This window comes from Oreochromis niloticus, linkage group LG3, assembly GCF_001858045.2.
Source record: "Oreochromis niloticus isolate F11D_XX linkage group LG3, O_niloticus_UMD_NMBU, whole genome shotgun sequence".
NCBI classification, from domain to species: Eukaryota; Metazoa; Chordata; class Actinopteri; order Cichliformes; family Cichlidae; genus Oreochromis; species Oreochromis niloticus.
The window spans coordinates 43,806-68,630 of record NC_031967.2 but is presented as its reverse complement, the minus strand read 5'-3'; the positions used below and the strand labels follow the sequence as shown (position 1 = coordinate 68,630).

Here is a 24,825-nt window from a genome sequence, read left to right as displayed (position 1 = left end):
CTGGTCCAGGCCAGGATGCCTCCACAGTGGGATGTCTGAGGGTGCAGACGTGGGTGAAGTTAGGACCAGGTGCCAGTGGACCTGTGGACCTCTGGAGATAGGAGTTATTGTTTCACTCCACCAAAAGCAGGAGAGAAAGATGTTTATTAATAATCCTTCTTATTATTAAATGCTCTGTAGAGCAAATGTGTTGAAGGTAAACAAACATAAATGATGGAAACAGCATCAACCAATCACAATGCTGCACTCTTGCAGGAGGAGGTTGTGATTTGATGCATGTGATGAATATATTTATTTCTTATTCTCCTAACAGGAAAATTATCTTTTAGTTTTGTATATTTATACTAACATAAGTGCATTTAAAGGCTCGTCATCTTGATTTATTTATTCAGAAATGATATCAAACAATAATACAGGGAAACCCTGAATTAAATGACACAATTCTTGGTCATTGATGGTTACAGCTAACAGTGTCTCTGGGACCACTTTTGACAGCATTTGACTGAAGTGCTGGTTGCTGCAGGGCCACCATGAAGGCTCTTTCTGGAGCTCTCAGTGCTGCAACACATATCCTGCAGTGCAGGCTGCAGGGTAACAGGACCAGTGGTTGTTAATGCTACATCCACTTTACAGTCAAAAACACCCACTAGTCTGGGCCTAACACCCAACCAGTGACCCGGTTTCCTCCACCAGCTCCATCCCTTTGTTTCTTAATCTCTGCTTTCTGTTGGAATTATTATTTCTTATTATAATTTGAATTTCAAGGTTGATCGACCAAAGTTAATTCACTTTGACTGCATTCTATTTTTCTGTTGTTTTCTACTAACTATTATCACAAAGTCCAGAAGTCTAGTTCATGCTGGGCCAGGCTAAACATGTCCTGGACATGGTCTCTGCACACAGATAAAACTTAAAATAAATAAAGAGTGAAAATGTCAGTTCCTTTCCAGAGATCAGTTAAACAGGCTGCACCGTTGTTGCTGACAGAGATTTTGTCCTGTGAGACCACATACAGACATCTACTGTTTAAGTTAGACCAGAACGGGAAAAATGTTCCTATATGTGTGATTGTTCAAATAACACTGGTTTCCAGCATTAAGTCATCAGACAGAGCCAGTTTCCTCATCTATCAGACACTGTTTGTGGCTGTAACGGCCATCTACATACCTCAGAGTGTCCAGTCTTAGCTGCTCAAGCATCTTCACTCCTGCCTCTCCTGGGTTATTGTAGCTCAGGTCCAGCTCTTTCAGATGGGAAGAACTGGAGCTAAAAGCTGAGACCAGAGACTTGCAACCTTCCTCTGTGACCAGGCAGCCTGACAGCCTGCAGACATGACAAATACTCTTAGAGAATAGCAAAATAGCTAAATGCTAACAGGAAATTGCAGCCAAAAATCATTAAAAATGACACAAGTGAAACAGGAGTTAAAAATAGCCATTAGTCAATCTAAACCTTAGATTGTAAACCTCTAAACCTCATCTACTGAACATTTCAAGAACGCTGACCTGAGTGTTTCCAGTTCACAATATGGGCTTTTCAATCCAGAAGACGAAACTTCCACTCCAGAGTCCTTCAGGTCATTGTTACTCAGGTCAAGCTGTCTCAAACTAGAGGGCTGGGAGCTGAGTAGTGAAGACAGAGTTTCACAGCTTCTCTCTGAGAGATTACAGACACTCAATCTGAGAGACAATAATGCGAAAAATAATAATGTTAAACTTTCTGGTCTGAACCTTTGAAAAATACATGATCAAGATAAAATATCATCTCTATAGAGGTTAAATCATGTGGAGGGTCAATTAATCATCAATAATTGATCAATTAGTCATCATTAAATAATTAATTAAATGTCATTAATGAATTAAGTTCAAAATACTTAATAAATTAAATACATACATCATTGATTTAATGCCATGTAATTTCCAACAAATTAATTTCAAATTTATTGATTTTTAAATATATTTAATTAATCACTTATTGACACATTTAATTAATTATTTAAGAATCTATTTATTTAATTCATTTGGGCCCTTCTAGCCCTGCAGCTGTGCATGTGCTTACATATCCACTGGTATGTATCCTGCAGGTATTCTCACAGCAGTGCTGCTGAACATTAAATGACCAGCAGATGTCAGTTCTTCATAATAAGCAGTTAAACGAGGCTTTGTGTGATCAGAAAAATTGGAGACATTCACAGAGCTTTACCACACCATCACTAGACAACAATGGAATTATTTTAACTAAAAACAAATAATCAGAAAGTCTTCTGCCTGGTCTCGTACCTCTGTGTTTCTGTAACATGAATAATGAGCTGAAACTTTCCTCACGACACCACCGATCAGCTCGAAGGGCCCTCGAGTTTACCTGCATGCATCCTGTTCACCTGTCAGCTGTTTAACACCTGCTGCTTATTCAGGAAACACGCCCACATTACCTGGTGACAGTCACAGTTTAATGTTTGTCAATATAAAATAATTTAGTTCCAATATTGTGCACACAATTTGCAAATGTACCATATTTTACAGACCATAAGGCTCACTGGATTATAAGGCGCATTAAGCGAAACAAAAATGTTGCATACGTCAAACTTTACTCAGCTCATTCTTCTTGCTTCCTCCACTTCCGTACCTTTGATTCATTAATGTTTAATTCTCTCACAGCTGCTTTATTCCCATGTTGGGAAGGGCAATGGACACTAAGATAACTACAGAATACTTTATAAGTGAACCTGATGCTTTAATAAGGATTTGGGCTATTTGCATTTAAATTAAATAGATTTATTGACAGACATCAATTAAATAAGTAAACGTGTACCTCAGTAATATAGTTCTGCCACTTATCTGCTCTAATGACTGGAAATCTGATATCCAGTCACCAGCACAGCTCACTCACTTACACTCACTTACTTCACTGTTTTTGCTCCTGAGCAAATCAGTTTGTTTTAGATTAAAGTTGTTTCATAACTGCATAATTTTACTGAAGTTTAATGTCTCAGCGGAGCACATGTGCAACTGAACCATTCGCTTGTCTTAATTATCTGATGTTTACATGTGTTACACTTTTTTAATCTTTCATTTTAAATTGAAACTAACATTTAAAAACATTTGGTACAATGTGGAAAGAGGAAGAGTATTTCCACCAGGAGCAGAAACGTCTGACTCAGCATGACGATGCTGTTGGTGGATACTGAAGAGCTCAGCCTGTCAAGACAGGATTAGGTTATCGTTTTTAAACATGTTTATTCAATTATATTCTGAGGCCAGTTATCTGGTATAATTTTTGGAAGTCTATTAAAATTAAAATAAAATCAGATGTGTGGTCTTTTGGTTGTTTTTGTTCAATAAGCAGATGTTGGTGTTTCAGCAATGCAGTAACTTAAGTTTAAAACGCTTGTTAGAAACTATGAAACACATCATACAGACTTCTGGACATTAGAAGACAACTAATAATCATCATGAATAAGACTAAAGGCAGGAAGGTGTCCTTATAACTAATAATATTAATAGTGGTTGGCACCTCCAAATTTATATCAGAGTCTGTCTGCAGCTGAGACAATACAAACTCAAACTGTGGGGAGATGTCACGGTTCTGGGTCCGTTGGACCCAGTATTTTGAGTTTATTATATTTTGGTTTAATTCTGCTTCATGGATTGTTTTCTTATTCTCGTAGTGATGATGATTATTATTAGTTTCTTGTTTCTGTTTATCCGTGCTTAAGGATTTATGGTTTCATGTATTGTTTGAGTTCCATGTGTTATTTTCTGTCTCTCAGTGTCAAGTCTGCGTGCTTGTTTGGTAATTCATGTTTCCTGTTTTATTGTGAAAGTCTTTGTCTCATGTCAGTGTGTTCAGTTTCACCTCTCCCCTGTCTCGTTAGCCTAATTTCTCCCAGCTGTGTCTCCCTCCTGTCTCTCATCCCTTGATTACTGCCTCAGTGTATTTAAGCCCAGTGTGTCTGTGTCAGTGTCGCGTCGTCCCTCAAGCTGTGTGTTTCCTCGTGTGGCTCTCTGCAAAGCGTAAGGTTATATTCTCCCTGTGTAGTTTAGTTTTGTATGCTTTTCCCCTGTCAGCAAATAAAGCTGAGTTTTTTGAGTTCATCCCTCGAGTCTGAGTGCCTACATCTTGGGTCCAACTTCTGCCTGCCACACAGCGTTTCATGACAGTAGAAGATTATATCACTTCAGTTTAAATTGACCTGGAAGCGCCACATTTTCACAGACTTCTTTATTTATAGCATTTTTACCTGCTGTATAGATTATACAGTTAGGTCCATAAATATCTGGACAGAGAGAACTTAATTTCTAATTTTGGTTCTGTACAGACACTAAAATCAATTTTAAATGAAACAACTCAGATGTGTTTGAAGTGCAGACTTTCAGCTTTAATTCAGGGGGTTGAACAAAGAGATTGCAGAAAAATGGGAGGAACTAAAGCATGTTTAACACAATCCCTTCATTTCAGGGGAAATGTGAGGACAAATGAGAGAGGGAGGAAGTCCTCTTCCTTTTTTTGGGTGGAACAGCCAGGCCCCTCCAGTTCTCAACTGCATCTTCATCAGCCGGAGGAATTTTTGTGGCAGCATCAGATCCCACAAACGGGTGAGCATCCATTTTTATTTTGTCTTCTGCACTGTGAGTCGTCATGGATCCAGAATTGGCATCTGTGACTTTCAGTGATCCCACTGTTGCCTCATCTGTGATCTTTTCTTTTGCAGAACAAATCCGCATATTTCCCTCGATGAAGGAAAGATGACGAGCAATGAAGCGATCGACTCGAACAGGCAAGTTTTCATGTTTGAAAAGGCCGTGTTTTATGTTTTTGAACTCAGCTTCAACAGTGGCTGAACTTGCTGTGATGCTGGTGCTTTGGAAGAGAGGGACCATTATTCCTGTCCAGAGAGGCAAGTAACTTGTGAGTCTTATTATATGAGGAATAATCTCAGGGAGAAAGTGAATATTATCTCTGTCCCCGTTTGCTGCAGCAGGTGACCTGCTCTCCTCACATATTTCTGTTACCCAGTGTCGTAGGTCAGTCTGGATCTCATCCACTGAATCCACTCTCTCACTTTCCTCCGTCTGTTCATCTGGAATGATGATGGAGTCTTGAGCAATTTGGCCTTTCAGGTATTTCTTGCACCTTTCTGAAGGAAGGGGGGCTCCAGAACTGTCATCAGCCTCTGCCTCACTGAGGGCCACAACAGTGATAGCACGTAGGAGCTGTTTTGCATGGTCCAAGCATTGTGACTGAAGAAGTTTTGCTAATGACCTGACAAAGAAATCTTTAACACGGTGTGTTTCCTTCTTCAGGCAGTCCCACTGGCATATCAGCTTGATGCAGTGCGCAACATCAACCCTGGTAAAACGGGGGGAGTTTGGCAGACTGGGTTCCAACAAGGACATGAAAGCATTCATTAAGGTAGGACTTCAGATCAGGATGAGGAGATATTACATCTATCTGTTGTTTTAAGACAGGATGAAATGTTTTCAGGCTAAAGAAATCTTAAACTTTGGCCACTTATGGAGGATATAGTGCATGGAAACATGAAATGTAATGTATGTTTTTATGTAAGATAAACAGCATTTTGAAACACCCGCTGTAACCAGCAATGAAAACTATTAAAAAACAATAAAATAAGTTAAATAAAATAAGTTGTGCATTTGGGTCATTTCTGGTTAAAAAGATATTGATATTGCCATATTGAATTTTAATATGTGTCATTTCTGCAACACACATGCATGCTATACATGCTAAAAGAGAACATCAGCATTACTGTGAAGCTTGTTTCACAGACTGAATATAACGTGAAGGGAGAAGAAGACCTCAGGCTCTGCTTTTCCAGCTGCGCAGCTACATCAGCCCCAATAAACATGTCAGCTCTGTCAATGTTGCTTCAGGGAATCATTTATTGTTGCCTTTGTGTGCATGTTGTTATGTCTCCTAACATAAATGTACTCATGCATTAGAATTACAAGGCTACATTTGACCTTTACTGCGCAGTATATCTGTGTTGTTGCTTTGGAAACTGGGCCCATCTGATATGCTCTTGTTCACATTTAGCATCACAGTTAATGCTCATCGTTTTGAATATAAAAGTGTTGGTAATAATAAATGTGCAGTGTCACCAGCAGGTGTCGGGACATCTCCGTGAAGCTGCGCTTTTATTTTGCTCTCAGACTTTTGGCGGCAAATTCAGACAACACCACCTGTTTCCTCCCAGAAGTCTTTAAACACCAACATTAGACTAAGGCGCTTGAGACAGCCAATTTAGAGTTTCCTATGGGTGCAGTGATTTACTGAAATGCGTGTAACAGACCCACGACAGGACACATCCACACATTCATGCTTTCCAGCATTCTTTATTATTACGGTTGCTGTTTTCACACACTGGCTGCAGCTTTGCAACACCCCCCCCCCCACACACACACACACCAACAACAATAACTACAGCAGAACCCACCACAGACCTTAAGCCCACCGGCGAGGCGTAATTGCGCATGCCGCTGCAGGTGCGTCCGCCTCCCCTGCAGCGGCACTGCAGACCACGCCCCTACGCAATGTGCAAAAAGAGATGGAAATACTGTTGGATGACGCATATTGATGATTATTTACACCCCAAATTTCACAGTTGGATTCATTACTCCACATAAGTTGCATTTTCCCTTGTTTGACATTCTGTTCTTGTGTAATTTGGCATCTCCAGACTTTCATCATTTACTTTTATTGGCAGTTGTTGTTTTTAGTTGTCATTTCCAGTGACCAAAAATAAAAGTCCTTGTCAGAGGCTGAAAACTCCTCTAGCTGGAGATGAGGTTGAGGAAAATGCTTTGTGTTTACTTTTCGCTGATTATCTGATAGTCATATCCCAGAATTGCACTGCAGCAAGAGCCAGAGCGCTCTGTTCCAAGTTCATTGTATAATCTCCAATATTATATCCATCCATTTTCTTCTGCTTATTCAATTCAGGGTCGCCGGGAGGCTGGAGCCTATCCCAGCTGTCATCGTGTGAGAGGCGGGGTACATCCAGGACGGGCTGCCAGTCTGACGCACAGCAACATGATATTTACTTCATAATCTGTATCTGCATGCTGCTTGTACGGTTGGCTTTCTGGTTCAACAGATGATGGAAGAGCAGGAAAAAATTGGCTTCCTTTTCTCTCCACCATCAAGTTTTCTTAAGTTTTTATGCTTTATAATGGCACAAATGTACCTGAATAACAAAATCATTTTCACCTTCAGCTAACAATAAATGTCTTTATTTTTAACCGAAGACAAGTCTTTGGTTTTATGTGCATTTCTTCTATATCATTGTAATAAATTCAATGTTTCTATTCTGCTCATAACCAGTTAATGCACGAGCCCTGTGCTGCAGAAAACAGTTTATTGGTTCTTTGGGAGATTCATATTTCATACACATAAAGCACATTTACTTTCCTCCATGTAAAAAATGATCAAACATTCATACCAGGGGCGATTCTAGGATCAGAGCTTTGGGGGTGCTGAGCACCCAGAGAGCTGCCCATCCAGGCAAGGTAAACTTTACTCGTCACGATGAGACTTCTTCCCCGTCTCTGTCAGTCCCTGCATCCTTAAATGTCTCCAGTTGTCCCGAGTTCCCCCTGTTCCTCCCTGTCCTCATCATCTGTTGTCTTCATCTCCATTATCAGTCATCATAATTTTATCATCTCTGTGCAAGTCTGCAAATTTCTTTATTAAATCATAAGATTCTTAAATTCATCAAGTCTCTCTGTGCCTGGGTCCTCGTCACAAAACATTTTAACTCAATTTAATCCCACATTTGTGGGGATTTTTGAAAAGTGCTTTGCTTTCCATCAAATCTGATAAAGGTTATTTAAATGCTGCAAAAGACTACTACTGCCAAAGAAGAATGGATTGGAATTTTTTTAAAAAAAAGGAATTTTAAAGAAAGGAATTTAAAAAAGGAATAAAAAAAAGATGTCCTAACCTAAGTCTCTCAAGCATCTCTTTCTCAGCTGACATCACAGCCAGGTGCTGGAGTCTGCTTTGACCCATGGTCAAAAGGTTTTTGGCAACTGTGACTTCCTCTGACTGAAGCTCAGTATGGTAATGCAGTGCCAGGGCTGACAACCCAGTTTGTTTTGCAGATTCTGTACAGCAGCTTTAATATAGGGAGAACACAACTTCCAGATTGTACGAGTAAAATTAGTTGTTTTTTTTTCTTTGCCAGTTTAACAGTTTGTGTTGTGCCTGTTAGTATTTCCTGCCTGTTTTCTTACCTGGTTCTTCCTGACCTTGTACTTTCCCCTCTTTCCTCTCTCCCTCTTTGGACTGACAATCATACACAAATAGATTTTATTCAATTAGATTAAAAAAATACTATTAAGATCACTAATAAAAAAAAAGTCCTCTCTCAGTGTACTTTCAACCAAAAGGCAAATAACCAAACCACATGTACATCTAATAAAGGATATAAATACTGAAACACTGATCCAACATTATCCTTTATTGATGGATCATTTGATCTGATCTTATATGAACCTGGTTGTCTCTCTGCACACACACACACACACACACAACAGGAGTTATAAGGTTAATGGCCATCCAGTCAGTTAGCTAGTTAGTACTTTGGGTTTAATATCGGCACATATGGCAAAATAACCAGTTTCTCTCATTACATTTCAAACAGGACAGTGGTAACAACAGTAGCTACGGACAATTTTAAGTTTTAGATTTTAAATAGTCTGTATACATTTCAATGGGAGCAACAGGACGGTCAAATGTCGCTGATTTTACTACAGAGCAGGACGGATTGTAGGTAGGGTAGCAAACATCGTCGGGAAACACATTTTCAACCCAGCAGGTTACCTGGTGTAATGTTTTTCAGCTAAAAGGAAACATGACTCCTACCTAACTATATAAAGACTGAAGGTTAAATGCAGCTAATATGTCCTGTTTTAAGGCAGGCGCTTCCACCTCCGCTCCGCTGCGTCTCAGACACCATCGCTCTGGCTAATCTTGTGCAAGCAATTTATACATAAATGTCGTTTTTTTAAGACCAAACCAACACTAGCTTACTGGAAAAACGAATTAAACCTGTTGGTTAAATCTTTGACTTTAGTTAAAAAGAAAAAGGCTGCTTTTGTTGTTTCCTTTGTGGAAGAGTTTGATTTAGTGAGTTAATAATCTATTAAATTATGTAACCCTGCCTTTATATTTTCTTTTTCCTATGTATGAAAGTTGCTAATATGTAAGGAATGTTTATTCTCTGAATGTGTAATATATGGTGCATTTTGGTTGTATGTTAATTTTACTAATAAAAAAAAACATTGCTCTGGCACAAAGGGCACCTGAGAGAGAGGCGAGCTGGAACAAACCATTTTGGGAGGGGGGAGGGGTTATCTATACTTTTGTTGTTAAAATGTTCCGTCTCAATTACGTACTGTATGCTTTTTATATTTTTAGTAGTGTGTCCCACAAACAGCAAATATTGTCAAATAAAGTAAGAAATCTTTGGGGGTGCTTTGATTCATTTTGGGCTAAAATCGCCCCTGATTCATACTGTGTTGTATCAAAAACATTAGCCAGCACTTACACATACACAAGTTTAATTACTGTATATGTTATAATCCAGCAGATACACACATGCACACTGACAGACTCAAAATGTTAAACATGCATTGTTTTGAAAAAAGGTCACCCTCAGGTTGCTGTATTAGTGTGTCTGGGTTATTCAGGTTCATCTATTCTAAATATGGATCTTTGACATGTCGTTTGGGTGGAAACGCTGTCACAGAAGGCACAACATAAGCACTGAAAAAATGCATCAAATGCACAGGTATTGAGCACAGATTGTTGATTCCCCTAATCTAACAGGCTGATGGAGGTTTCCATTTTTTAATAATCCCACCTTCACTCTTTTGGCCCCAAAAGATTCATCCGAATCCATGTACCGAATGGAGCCATTCGGTACATGGAGAGAGGTAGGAAGTCCTCTTCCTTTTTTTGGGTGGAACAGCCAGGCCCCTCCAGTTCTCAACTGCATCTTCATCAGCCAGAGGAATTTTTGTGGCAGCATCAGATCCCACAAACGGGTGAGCATCCATTTTTATTTTGTCTTCTGCACTGTGAGTCGTCATGGATCCAGAATTGGCATCTGTGACTTTCAGTGATCCCACTGTTGCCTCATCCTTGACCTTTTCTTTTGCAGAACAAATCCGCATATTTCCCTCGATGAAGGAAAGATGACGAGCAATGAAGCGATCGACTCGAACAGGCAAGTTTTCATGTTTGAAAAGGCCGTGTTTTATGTTTTTGAACTCAGCTTCAACAGTGGCTGAACTTGCTGTGATGCTGGTGCTTTGGAAGAGAGGGACCATTATTCCTGTCCAGAGAGGCAAGTAACTTGTGAGTCTTATTATATGAGGAATAATCTCAGGGAGAAAGTGAATATTAGTCCCACTGGCATATCAGTTTGATGCAGTGTGTTGATCATGACGATGCATGTTTGAAAATCATAGGAGTATATAAAAGATGAAAATAGCAACCTGGACGTCACACAATGGTTTGTAAAGTCCCAGTACGAAGCCTCAGATTGAGCATTATTGTAGTCGGCATCACTGTTTTTTGAGCCCAGCTATCATAAGCGAGGCATCTATGTGACTGAGAAACTGAGGGACTCTGCATTCTGAATTCTAAAGCGTACACTGCTCCGTTTTTGACTCCAGTGGAGACCATAATTTGCAAAATGAGCACTTGAAACTGGTGATTGAAGCCAATAACCTCATCAGAAAAGTGTTTACCAAAGTCACAAATCAAGGAAGCAGAGGACTGTTTTCCCAGAGATTTCCAAACAACCAGATTTAGTTTTTCCATCCAGAGGATTCATCCTCTGAAGGCCATTGGAAATGACATTTTCAGGACATTATGTCCATCTTCTAACCTCACAAAACACATTGAAAGATGCTAAGATATTTCACTGGTGACCACGCTGCTTTGTTATACATTTCATTGAAGTAGAATGTCAAATGAAATGCCAGTTTCAGTGGCAAACCTTTCAGTTGATGCTTCATAAAAGCTTTAAACTGCTGGTGGTGCAAATGAATACTCAGGGGATCTAAACATTATATTCTTATGTTCTGGGGAAAAGCTGTGGCATATTTTAATGCATCAAACAATCATGTCAAACAAACAGAAACAATCATGTTTCTCTGACAGCATTTGCACCACTGGGACACTGGGCCAATTGTTTTCTGTCAGAGTACCTTGATAAAGGAAGATATGACCAGATTTGCCAGATTTGGACTCAGCAGTTTTTTCCCAACTGAACCGGTTGCATCAAAACACACAGTTGGGGGAGATTTTTTTGACGTCTTGTAAACATGCATCTGAGTTTGACTCCAGCAGTGACAGAAAAACCTGTCCAGGCCAATATCTCGATGCTACCACTGTGAGGAACACTATATTTTAACAATTGCAGGGATGCAATGGGGTCCTTATCTCCTAATTCCAAGTCTTTTCTCTCTTGTTTGGCTTTTCGCAGAGTGGCCAAATTTGGAAGATGGCTTGGCTCAGGATCTCCAACATCCATCAGATCTGCTGCCTTCGCTGACCTCCATACAGCCGGTTCCATTCTGCCCTCACACAGCTCTTTAGCCATCTGTTCACGCAGGTTTCCAGACATGAACCGCTTGGAGTGGCCAGTGTGCAGGGAGAGATCTGTATTTCTCATGAAACACTGGAGCGCCATTGGACTATTGATTGCTGGCTCTGATGTCCAGATAATTATTGGTGACAGTTGGATGGACCTTTGCTCTTCAGAACACAAGTGTACATGTATTTTTGATCTTCTTCCAGATAAGATTGTTGATGATATGAGTCCAAGTGCCAGGCTTCAAAATTGTGTATTCCCTTTTTTAAGAAGGAGAAAACTTGTCATTGTATTCAACCTTTTCAGGAATAAATTTAACCCAGTCCTCAAAGGTTTTCTTGTCCAGGAGAAATGCAACCTGCCTCTAACTCTCCTTCACTATTACTTTCCTGATCACTGATTTCCAAAGCTGACCAGATGTTGTGTCTATTTAGCTTCACAAAGGTGTACAGGGCCTTTGCTGACATCATGTCTTCTAGCTGCTGACTCAGCTCCTTCCAAACTGGTGCAGCTGGAGGGGCTATTTTGCCATTTTGGACTATGGCCTCTTTTGAATTGCAAAAATGGAAACCTTGTCTACAGATGGCTTTCGAGGCATCTAAATAAAAAACACACACTATGATTATAATGGAGCAAAACATGATTTCTGCCCTATATATTCAGCCAGGAGCAACCCCTCCCCCAAGTTCTCCACCAATCTACACTTTCATATTTTGTGGAATTATTGTTTTTAAGATGGAGCTATTGAATTTGTGAGTTTATTAAATTGAGTCTGAGTGTTTAACCCACTAACATGTACTGTACAGCACTTTAGTCCAGTGTACTAAATGTTTTAAAGTGCTTTAGAAACTTGTGTCTTGGATTTGCAAATTTGCAATTGCTGTATTTTTGAAAATGTTTAACATTGAAAAAAAAATCCCTTTGATCCAGACAGTTCGCTGTAGCATGTATTAACTCAGTAACTAAAAGCTCAGTATTTTAAATGTAAGCTGACCTTGTTCAGAAACCAGATGTAACAGCTGTTCTAAGAATCCTTCAGACACTTTATGACAAATAATACTTTTTTCTGCCAGAAAATGTGTATTTGATGCAAAAGACTGCTAGCTTGTTGGTTTCTCAAAAGTGTTCATGGGAGTGTAAAATGTTCAAATGTAGGTTTCAATAAAGTTTTTTTAATCCACTCTAAAAAAATAAATACTCAAGAATTTGCATCGTAGTTTTATCAACGAAAAGTGATTGAAGTAAAGAAATTGAAGTTAAAAAAAAACTACACTCATTACAAATTTAGCTGATTAAATACAATAAGAGTTTTTTTTAACAAAACTTTATTGAACAAGTGAACACACAAAGCGAAAGGTCATTTGAAAAAGACATTTTTCAGCAGTAACACCATAACAGAATATCTCATATCATAGCAGCACAAACGCTACTTTTATCTGCACAAATCTGCACAAACGTAGCACCAACCGCTCCGCCTGTTTGTCTTTACGTTTCAAGTGGGTGGGTGGTGTGAGATTATTATATTATCTTATGCCATGTTATACCCCTAATTAAAGATTGTGAAATTATTATGTAGTTTTAGTTTGCATTATTCTCCTGAATTAGAAGAAGGTGATAACTATTACATTTGTTAAATTGATTTGTATTACATTAGACTGCTGATTTATTGTGAATGAATGATATTGTCTTATGATGTATTATACTGCTGAGTTATAAGAAATACTGTGTGCAGAGAGTCAGGGCCTTTCTGTTCTGATAGCAGAAAAACAAGGAGCCGAGGTCATAACTTAGGCGCCGTGTGAGAGGAAGAATGTGAATGTTTAGGCTTTTACGACTAGGTGGGGGCCACTAGAGGCTATAAGAGCTTGAGTAACCCTCCACCAGTTGGAGATTTGCTGTGACCCTTTTCATGCAGGTCTCCCCATCTGGATGGTTTGTGCTCATAAAGTGTTGAATTGTATGGAATAAATAATTGTTGATTGAGCATTTATACACCGAGTATTGTCCTTCCTTCAGCCCAAAGATTAAAAGAATTGGGAGAATTTAACAGTGGTCAGCTTCACTCTGCTGCGAGCTGTCGGCTTTCAGCTCGTGTCCGCGCCGTCGGGTGAGAAAGTCACATCTCAGTGATTCTGATGCGTCGGCGGCTCCGCGCTTTATGTTTACATCTTTGTGCAGAATCCGTGTTCCTGCTCTCATTTACTGTTTTAGCTGTTTGGTGGTTGTTGAAACTTTGGGAGGTTTAACCTGAGATTCTGGCGTTTTGGCCAAAATAAATTTATATAAAAAAAATCGATTCAGGATTTTAATGAATCGATATCACGTTATCCAAGCGAGAATCGATTTTAATCGATAAATTGATAATCAAAACCCACCCCTGATGCATATACACGGGTCACACTGCTTATTGAAACCCCCCCCCCAAAGATAAGATCTTAATCAGACAGGTTTTTGTTTTTTGTTTTCAAATTTTAGACTTTGCTTCTATTGGACTTTTTATCAGTAACATTTTATCAGTATTGAGAAATTGTCATGGGACCGGGGTCTGGGTGACCCAGGGCCTGTAAGAAGTTATGGACATGTGTGTTTTTGGTGCTGCTGTCTCCTGTTTCCATGTTTGTATATCTAGGTGTGTGTGTGTGTGTGTCAGTCAGGAGCCTGGCCACACCTGCGGAGGAGAATTACTCACACCTGCAGCTGATCAAGCCTCATCGGAGGAGCTACTTAGGAGTGTGGTGGAGCTCTCTCCGATGCTGGATCATTGCGTAACTTCACGTTAGTCTCTTGGCGAGTTAGTTAAGGTTAGTCTGCCGCATTGTGGTGTTGCTGACGGCTGCCTCTTTGTTATTCCCCAGGAGGAGTGTAGAGACGAGAGGGCAGCGAGCACGGGGTGCTCAGACACTGAGGAGACAAAGAACACTAACACTGGCAAGAGGACATGTCAGAGTCGGGAACGCACTGGGGATTTATTGTTGTTTGGATTATTTTGCATCACTGTAAATAAATGCACTGAGCTCATCAAAGAGTCCAGCATTTGGGTCCTCCTTCCCCTCATCATAGTCTGCCACGCAGACCGTGACAGAAAAGCCCACTAAAAGAACGCCCACCAGACCAAAGCAATGGTTTTGACTTGATCAGCATTAACCCCGCCCCCTGACTCTGATGTGTGAAGCTGACAAATAAAATGTATTTATGAACAGCGATGCAGGGCCAGGAGTAGCAACGTGAATTAAATAAATACATCATTAAATAATTCATTAAATGTGTCAGTAAAATAATTAAAATAGAAAACAAACCAATAATTGATTAAATATGTAATTAACTAATTTGAATTGTATATAAACAAATAATGAAACATTTAATGAAATTAATGGATAATTCATTATTAATATATTTCTTTAATTGATTATGAACATTTTTAAATTAATTACTGAAATAATTAATTCATTAGTGATGTATTTATTTAATACAACCATAAAATACCATAAAATAGCTAATTTATTCAAAATAAATTTAAGACATCAATATTAAAGGTTAAATTATGATAATGAATACATGCAACTATAACTGATGACATAAAAATGAGGATTTCTTAAGCTAAAGCCAAAGTGCTGACTCATTTGGCATGTTACTCTCAAATGTTTTCCCTAATAACAATAACATAATTACACTTTAGCCACAAGAGGGCAGCAGCATTAATATAAGTCACATGTATATAAAGGTACAGAGATTATATTACAGTGATTTTGACAAAAACAAAACAGAAGTTGATGGCAGTGTGTTTTTCCATGACAGAATAATTACGCACACCCCACTTTGCAGTTATTTATGTGTAAAAATTGTTTGGAATCATGTATGATTTTGGTTCCACTTCTCACGTGTTCACCACTTTGTGTTGGTCTTTCACCTGGAATTCCAATAAAACTGATTCATGTTTGTGGCTGTAATGTGACAAAATGTGGGAAAGTTCAAGGGGGCCGAATACGTTTGCAGCCACTGTAAAGTTCACTATCAGTAACATCATAGCACCCACCCAGCTGTATAGAAACTCCGTCATGCTAGCTAGTACGCAGTACGAGTTATTGTAACTGACTGTAAAAAGTCAGCACAAGGAAAATAAACTCCACCTAAACTTGGTTTATATCTGACCCGGATAGACTGCAGGTCATAACTTCTTACCTGAAGTTCAGTTCACCTGACACTCGGACCAGCAGCCGCCTCGGGTCTCAGGTCCTCCTGCCTCCCCTTTCCCTCATCCACCTGCTGCCTCTGTGGAAGCTCCGCCATAGCCACCACCAAACACCTGACTTATGTTTACACATCAACCAGCATCCGGCCAATCCACCACCTTCCATCGTTTATACCGTTACAAAAAAACATCATCAGCCTATAAAAACTAAAAATCACCATCAGTATGCCCGATGGCCAGTCCAGCTATGGTCGTGCCGTCAGTTAACCCTTCACGTGCCAGCTGTGACACGCGTGCCCAGGGTTGCCGACCCCTGCTCTAAAGCATCTGATTTGGATTCCTGAGATCAAATATATTTTCCTTTGGCTTTGTTTTCTTCCCATTTGTGGCTTTAATGTAGTGTTACATCCTGTTTGTTTGCTTCCATCTGTACACATGTCCAGATTCACTGTTATGTTTCTATTCTTACATTGCTGTGTGATCACTGTTCCCTCTGCTGACTGATGTGACCTTTTGTATCTCACACTGATACTTGTCATATTTGTATCTGCGCCTAAAAGATAAAAAGTTTTCCATACTAAAACACAGCTCCACCTCCTGCAGTTCTCCCTCTGAACCACTAGATGTCTCTGTTATCTAAATGAAGACGTGCAGCACAGCAACCACAGCAGCGCTCAGATCACACGTGTCCTGTTATTATGTATAAAAGCATGAAACAGGTGAGACAGGTGGGATCAATATTAATGTTGTGGAAATATATGAAAAAGCAACAGAAGAGTGAAAACATTTGGTGTTTCTAGAAAGATCTTTCAGCTCATAGCTGCTCACAGACTGTATTTACAAGTGACAAACTGCAACTCTACAGTACATCTACAGTATATATCAAATCTATTCTGTATTCAAATCTATTGAGTGATGTTTGAAAGTCTTTCCAGGTGAGTTTGATCCAGGAGGGTCTGAAGCCAGAGTCAGACAGAGACTGTGCAGAGACTGTAGAAGGACAGAGCAGCAGCAGAGCAGTCCAGATACACTGATGATCCTCTGTCAGATCCAGAGGGACACACAGGGATGATGCTGGACTCTACATTGTGTCTGACAGTGGAGCTGTTCTCAGAGCAGTTCACTCTGCAGCACTGACAGTCATCTGCACTTCATTCCTCTGTCAGTCACTGCTGGATGAAGCTCTCCTCTCCACCTCCCAGTAACATGGCCCAGTCAGAGCGTCTCTACACACAAGCTGCTGCTGCTTCAACCTCTCTGGATCATCAGGACACAGCTGCTCCTCTCTCAGCACACACACCGTCCTGTTTACCATCATCAGCTCCACCTGCAGAGAGAAGAAGGAAGAGCAGAGGAGATAAACGAGTGTTTCCAGAGACTCTTCATCAGCTGTCAGTCAGTGATGCAGCACATCCAGTATAAAGAGCAGCAGGGACTTCAGTGCTGGGACTGTACTAGGACTCATTGTTGCTTCACTTTTTCTAATCTTTGGATTTTTATTGAAGTTGCTGAAAATGTTTTTCCCTCCTAGTTTGAGTTTGGACTTTCATTCATTAGAAGAACCTTGGTGTGTCCACTCTGAGCTCTGTAGGAACCCCAACAACAAGCCCAACAATCCAGATGGACGGTTCCAGCTGTTAACTGGAGGAATTCCATCCAAACATCTGCTCTCACTAAAGTCTTCCTCACCTACAGACTGTGTTCTTCACTGCTTTAAACTTGGAAATGAATGCAGTCATTGGTCTGCGTGCTGCTTTGTTCAGAGAGCTGATTGGCTGTTGACAGTGTTTGATCAGAGCGTGTCAGCCGTTACTATGGTGACCATAAAGGTGAGAAACAGGAAGTGTTTGTGTCCAATCCTGAAGCCTGTCACCATTCTCCTCTCACAGCTTCACTGAGAAGCTGCAGCTTTACAGGAAACACTGGATCTTTGTTTCATACTGACTGTGTTTAGTACAATACTGCTGACAGCACCACCCACTCACTCCATCACTCTACTTACAGCAGCCACTCCAGTCTGTAGTCTGGACTCTGCTGAAGATCAGACAGCTGCTTCACATCTGGATACTTCAGGTTGTTTCCCCACAGGTCCAGCTCTCTCAGATGGGAGGGGTTGGACTTCAGTGCTGCTGCCAGATAATCACAGCTGATCTCTGACAAACCACAGCTCTCCAATCTGTATAAAGAATGAAAGATGTAAGTTTATTAGACAAAGTGTGAGCTTGAAATCATTCAGTGTTTCATCATCTGTTCAGAGCTGAAGAAGGTTCAGAATGTAGAAGTTTAGAAAATGGAAACTCCAAACAGCTGAAGCCAACAGGAAGCAGCTTCAAACAGGAAAATGTGCAGAGTTTCAGACTATGGCCGTTTATCAATATGCGTACTTGTGCGTACTTGCGTTCTCGTGTACTCGTGATACGTCATCAGTCGGAGACCAAGTACTGTTCGAATTCGAAGTACGCATCAGGCCGAGAACGCGAAAAAGTCCCGGATGTGTTCTCGCTCCGCCCGTTTTATCGAGCATGCATCAGTGTGGACTTGGTACAGCTAAATATCCCAGAATGCATTTCGTCCAAAACTCAACAGCGGACTCCCGGCACATCGTTTTCACCCCCCCCCCGCCCTTTTCACTACTCCGGTTAAAGAAACCCCAGCAGCTGTCTATAGTATTGAGTGTCCACTAAAATAGAAATAAAAGCGTTCTAACATCTCACCTGCTTGTTTTTATTAAGGTATGTACACGTATGTACATGTACACTATTTTTATTAATAGAGGTTTCACTACTGAGGTTAAAAATGATATATAAGTCACTTAGATCACTTCTAAATGTTAATGTTTGGTTTATTTCAGTGTTTTATTTGTTCCTGAGTAAACCGGTTTGGCTGTGATTACAGTTAAGCTTCATAACATGTTACTCACAGTTACATTAGGAGGGGACGGCAGTAAAAACTCCGGACCTGTGACATCATCACGTACGCTGGTGTTCCAATTGTACAAATCGCGAGTACGTGCTCGCGTTCTCGGCGAGTACGTGCTCACCGAGAACGCGAGCACGTACTCGCGTACTTGAGAATTGAGAAACGGCCAAGATGTCCTGATGCAGCCAGTTGGATTTTGGAGATTTGAATCTCTGTTCTGTGACTAAGTCCTTGAATCATTTCTTCCAGTTGGTCCAACAAGACAGACTAAGTATTGGACATGTGCTGTGGCTCCATTAGGGGAGCTTCTACATGTGATGTGATGGCCCCTCTGGGTCTGTCAGGTCACAGGACTGAAGAGAGCTCAAACTGGGCACACAGTTGTTCCAGTCTGGACCAAAGACTCTATACTGGGACTGAGGGACTGCTTTGACTGCACCCACTGGGACTTTTTAAAGGCTCATGTTCTCACTTAGATCATCGATTTCTACTGACATTTCTTTCTGGGGAAAATGGGGATTACTTTGGAAACAGGAAGTATGTTCCCCAATAAGCAGCCCTGGATTGGTAAATCACTCCAACATGTTCTCAGGCAGAAGAAGCTGTCTTGTTATGAGGGAGAGAAGAAAAAGATTGAGGCACAGAAACTTATTGAAAGAGAGATAAAGCAGCTAAAATCAGGTGTAAAAGTAAAGCAGAGGATGAGCTGAATAAAGGACACTCAAGGCTGGCTTGGAAAGGAATGAAGTCCATGGTGGGGATGCAGAACAAGGAGCAAAGATGAATGTGATGCTGAATCAGCAGAAGACTTGGACTCATTGGATTCCAGCTTTGATATCATTGATTTCAATGAAGAGCTTTGTGATTGTAGCAAAGGGCTGGTAGCTCTGAGAGTCCCACTGATGAGGTGTTTGTGTGGAAATCTCTTAGTGGGACCAAAGAGAGAAAAAGCCCTGGTCCTGATGCTGTGGGAGGGAAATGATTGAAGTGTGCTGTGAGGAACTGACTGGGAGATTTTCACACATTTTCCAGTCCTCCTTGGAACAACAGGAAGTTCCCAGCATATGGAAACAAAGGTTAAGTGTCCTATGGCACTCAGTGATGATGGTGCTGTGGCCCCACCACCTCCACCTCTTTGTAAAGGAACTAACTGTAATCTGAAGCTTCAAATGGAACTAAGACTTCCTCCACTAGGTGGCAGTGTCTGATGAGAAAGTGTTAGTGGAGCTGGCCTGGAGTCAGAAACAGGAAGATGCAGGATTTGGGCTGAAATGGGGAAAAGTGGTTGGCACTAGTGCCTTAAAGCAAGAAGGTTGTAGGTTGAAGCTTGTTGGCCTTTCTGTGGAGGTTGGATGTTCTCCCACAGTCCAATGAAATGCTGCTTAGGTTCATTGGTGCTTCTAAATTGGCTGTAGGTGTGGATGTGAGAGAGTGCTTCTCTGTCTCTCTCTGTTGGCCCTGTGATGGACTGCTCACCTGTGCAGGTGGACCACGCCTCTTGCCCTATGACAGCTAGGGCACAGGCTGCAGCCCTGTGAGCCTAAGCTGAATAAACAGTTAGCAAAAATGATCCATAGATGGCCTGAAATTCCCCAGTTAGCAGTTTGGTAGATAGCTATGACATGCTAATCCCATCCAGCAGCTGTATTCTACCTGTAAGCTGATCCCTGCTGAGCCAAAGCACTTTTTCAGATACAAATTACAACCTTTAATAGAAACCTATTGGTCAGCATCTTATTAGCCTGCTGTTAGCTTCATTCCACAGAAAACTGAGAGAAACTAACAGAGTTGATAAAGAATAAAGAGAAATGTGCTGATTTAAAGCCTTTGAAGTGCTTCAGATGATCTGTGTCCACTTCTGTCCACTCATTCATTCATGTAAGCTTCTAATGCAGCTTTGATCTTCACAGTCTGCTTCATGAAACTCATTCTAACCCTGAATGTCAGAGTGTTCCTCCTTCTCTTTCCCATCATTCATGCTGGCAGTGGAGGAGATTTGGATGTTGGACTGTGTTTTGGATGATGTGTGTATGTTTGTGTTGGACTGCTGTCTGTAAAGCAAACGCACATTTTGCTTTGGATTTCAGTGTCAGACAGACTTTAAGGTGGAATGAAGAGTTGGAGAGTTTCACAGTGAATCATCCAGTGGAGGATTTTTCTTCTTCTTTGAAGGTTTGAAATGTGAACATTGTTCTGCTGCAGTCAATGGACTAAACCAAAGAAGAAGAAAACAGACTTTACCATGAAGATCCTCAGTGTGGATCAGTATAATATCAGCCTGATGTCTGCAGTTTAGTGTCAGCACAACTTTCACATCATATTCATCTCAGCACAACTAAAACATGCTGACTGACCCCAGAGTTTTAAGTCCACATCCTGGACTCTCCAGGAAACCACACAGATGGTTCACTCCTGAATCCTGCAGGTTGTTGTTACTCAGGTCCAGCTCTCTCAGATGGGAGGGGTTGGAGTTCAGTGCTGCTGCCAGATAATCACAGCTGATCTCTGACAAACCACAGCCCCACAATCTGTATAAAGAATGAAAGATGTAAGTTTATTAGACAAAGTGTGAGCTTGAAATCATTCAGTGTTTCATCATCTGTTCAGAGCTGAAGAAGGTTCAGAATGTAGAAGTTTAGAAAATGGAAACTCCAAACAGCTGAAGCCAACAGGAAGCAGCTTCAAACAGGAAACTGTGCAGAGTTTCAGACTATATGTCCTGATGCAGCCAGTTGGATTTTGGAGATTTGAATCTCTGTTCTGTGACTAAGTCCTTGAATCATTTCTTCCAGTTGGTCCAACAAGACAGACTAAGTATTGGACATGTGTTGTGGCTCCATTAGGGGAGCTTCTACATGTGATGTGATGGCCCCTCTGGGTCTGTCAGGTCACAGGACTGAAGAGAGCTCAAACTGGGCACACAGTTGTTCCAGTCTGGACCAAAGACTCTATACTGGGACTGAGGAACTGCTTTGACTGCACCCACTGGGACTTTTTAAAGGCTCATGTTCTCACTTAGATCATCGATTTCTACTTACATTTCTTTCTGGGAAAAATGGGGATTACTTTGAAAACAGGAAGTATTTTCCCCAATAAGCAGCCCTGGATAGACCCTGTGCACGAGAAAATGCTAACTTCCTGGTTTGCGACCGGATTTGGGGTTGTACATTTCCGGTAGCTTTACTTTGCGGTCAATCGGTACTGCGAAGATATTCTCCAAAATCATGTCCAAAACTCGAAAACGGAAAGATGGCGTTAAGTTACAAAGAGCAGAAGGTGGGAACACTCACCACTGTTGTGTCATAAAAAAATCGAATGATCAATTTTGACGTTTAAAGATCGATCAGTTGTTTGCATCACTCAACACAAGCAGAACTGCATCACTGCAGCAGAAGACACATCGTCCACATTCAGAAGCACATCTCTGTATAGTGACTGGTCTTATGATTAAACAGGCACATGTTCAGCATTCAAACTACAGGTGAACAATAGTCAAACCAGATGTTTCCCCATTATGTTGATATCAGCTAGTCAAGTTCACACCTACACAGCATGTTAACAAACCGTGAAAAAAAGCCACACAAAAATGAACGATTGCTGGTGTGAGTACAAGAAAGCAATCATTATAATAGGATGTGTTAAATTTGTTTAGCTCACAGGAATAAGGAAGGATTGGTCTGTGTTTTAGTTTGGCTTAGCTGTAGGCCTGAGAGTGTGTGTAAGTGTTTAGAGGGAAAGGAATTTATGGACACTGGGGGTCTGCTCTCATGAAAGGAGACAGGAAGCTACAGTTGGGGGTTGCTGATGCTGATGCTTGTACCTTTAATAAAAACTCATAATTGTTCTAACTTTGAAGTAGGCTTGCAGGAGACTCTCCACCTTATCTGTAAATGTAAGACAACAAGAGGCCAATGGCCCAGTGGATGCAGAGTGGGGGTCTCAGTGTTTGTAATATGTTAACTCTGTTTTCTATGTTGTGTAGAGGAATTTGGTTTAGCTTGGGTGAAGAGATTACTTTTATGACCCCCAGGAAGTCACGTATACAGAGACACACACAAACAGTGCTTTGACTGTTACGACACACCCACACCTACATGCACACTCACTCACGTGCACTCACATAGACATACGGGTATGCGCACACACAGGCACTCACGTGCTCGTGCATACACACAGACACAGAGTTTGCAGCACACCATGGGGGTTTTATGATGGGTCGCTTCTACAAAACTGCGTTTCACAGACAAAGGAGTGAAGATTTTGCAGAGGGACACCGGCCTTGCACGTCTTCCCTTCTAGAAGATGCATGCTTAAATGAAGATGAAAAAAGATGAATAAAGGTTTTGTGAAATGACTACTGAGTCCAGTGCCGTCTCTGGATGCCCGAGGAATAAAAAAGAACCGGGGTAAAACTGATTTCGCAACACTGGTAAGGGTTTCTATACATTAGTATTTACGAAGGGTATGTTGTGACTTACCTTCAAAATTACAGAGGTCCCTCGCTATAACGCGGTTCACCTTTCACCTCGCTGTTTGGCAGATTTTTTAGTGCAAGTTTGCATGCTTTTTTTACGTCACATTGTGTCCTGCGTCCTGATCGCTGCAGACGATCTCCTCCGTGCCGTCTCTCCTGTACAGTACAGAATCGCTGCATCGATGCTAGCAGTGTGACTCTGAAGTGCAGTACTGGATGTCCACGATGTCCACGAAACGTTTTACACCGTCAAAAATAAAATTGGCTACTTGATTTCACCTATCGCTGGTTATTTTTAGAACATAACACCCGCGATAAACGAGGGACCGCTGAGAAATGTAACATTTGAATCCCTTTTCTCTTTTGCTCTGAGGCGCGGAGGAAAAATATCGACAAGTCAATGAACATCATTTACAGATATATTGGGTAAATGCCCAAGACATCTATAGAAATGTAAATCGCTGCTTGACTCATTCATTTGCTTAACTTGCTTTGGACCGGAAACAAGGCGCGAATAGGACACCGGAAACAAAGCTCCCCACAGGAGTTTCCGCACCGGAAGTAGCATATGCTAACGTGCACATAGTCTATTTGTAAATCACTCCAACATGTTCTCAGGCAGAAGAAGCTGTCTTGTTATGAGGGAGAGAAGAAAAAGACTGAGGCACAGAAACTTGTTGAAAGAGAGATAAAGCAGCTAAAATCAGGTGTAAAAGTAAAGCAGAGGATGAGCTGAATAAAGGACACTCAAGGCTGGCTTGGAAAGGAATGAAGTCCATGGTGGGGATGCAGAACATGTGCTGATAAATGATCAGAATTAGAATATTTCCCACTGTCTGCTGTGTGCCGTGACCTTTGACCTGCTAAAGACAGTCAGCTGTGGATTATTCATTGTTGTGTCTGATACTTAGAACTGTGAGGAAGAACACTACACAGTTAATCAGGGTCCCCTCTCTCTGAATAAGGTGGGCAGGCCGCGTGTGGGCCGCGGGCCATACGTTGAGTCTCACTGTTTGAAATGTGAACATTGTTCTGCTGCAGTCAATGGACTAAACCAGAGAAGAAGAAAACAGACTTTACCATGAAGATCCTCAGTGTGGATCAGTATAATATCAGCCTGATGTCTGCAGTTTAGTGTCAGCACAACTTTCACATCATATTCATCTCAGCACAACTAAAACATGCTGACTGACCTCAGAGCTTCAAGTTTACATCCTGGACTCTCCAGGAAACCACACAGATGCTTCACTCCTGAATCCTGCAGCTTGTTGTTGGAGCTCAGGTCCAGCTGTCTCAGATGGGAGGGGTTGGACTTCAGTGCTGCTGCCAGATATTCACAGCTGATCTCTGACAAACCACAGCTCACCAATCTGTATAAAGAATGAAAGATGTAAGTTTATTAGACAAAGTGTGAGCTTGAAATCATTCAGTGTTTCATCATCTGTTCAGAGCTGAAGAAGGTTCAGAATGTAGAAGTTTAGAAAATGGAAACTCCAAACAGCTGAAGCCAACAGGAAGCAGCTTCAAACAAACACAATAAGAGAAAAAACTCTGAATGTTTCACATTAAAGTCGTACATTTCTCATAAAAACAGGACAAAGACTTGAAAAAGTCGTGTTT

The 24,825-nt window shown here is 41.0% G+C and overlaps 2 long non-coding RNA genes across 2 annotated transcripts; one reads left to right on the top strand and one right to left on the bottom strand.

Moving 5' to 3' along the window:
• Window positions 1-1,553: 1,553 nt before the first annotated feature.
• Window positions 1,554-24,441, bottom strand: LOC112842747 (uncharacterized). Its single transcript, XR_003214756.1, has 3 exons — window positions 24,399-24,441; window positions 17,824-17,988; window positions 1,554-1,570 (listed from the first exon to the last, which is right to left on the bottom strand). It is a non-coding gene; the product is annotated as an uncharacterized LOC112842747 (long non-coding RNA).
• On the top strand, window positions 4,485-5,402 carry LOC109196150 (uncharacterized). Its single transcript, XR_002057622.2, has 3 exons — window positions 4,485-4,595; window positions 4,712-5,206; window positions 5,304-5,402. It is a non-coding gene; the product is annotated as an uncharacterized LOC109196150 (long non-coding RNA).
• Window positions 24,442-24,825: the final 384 nt, after the last annotated feature.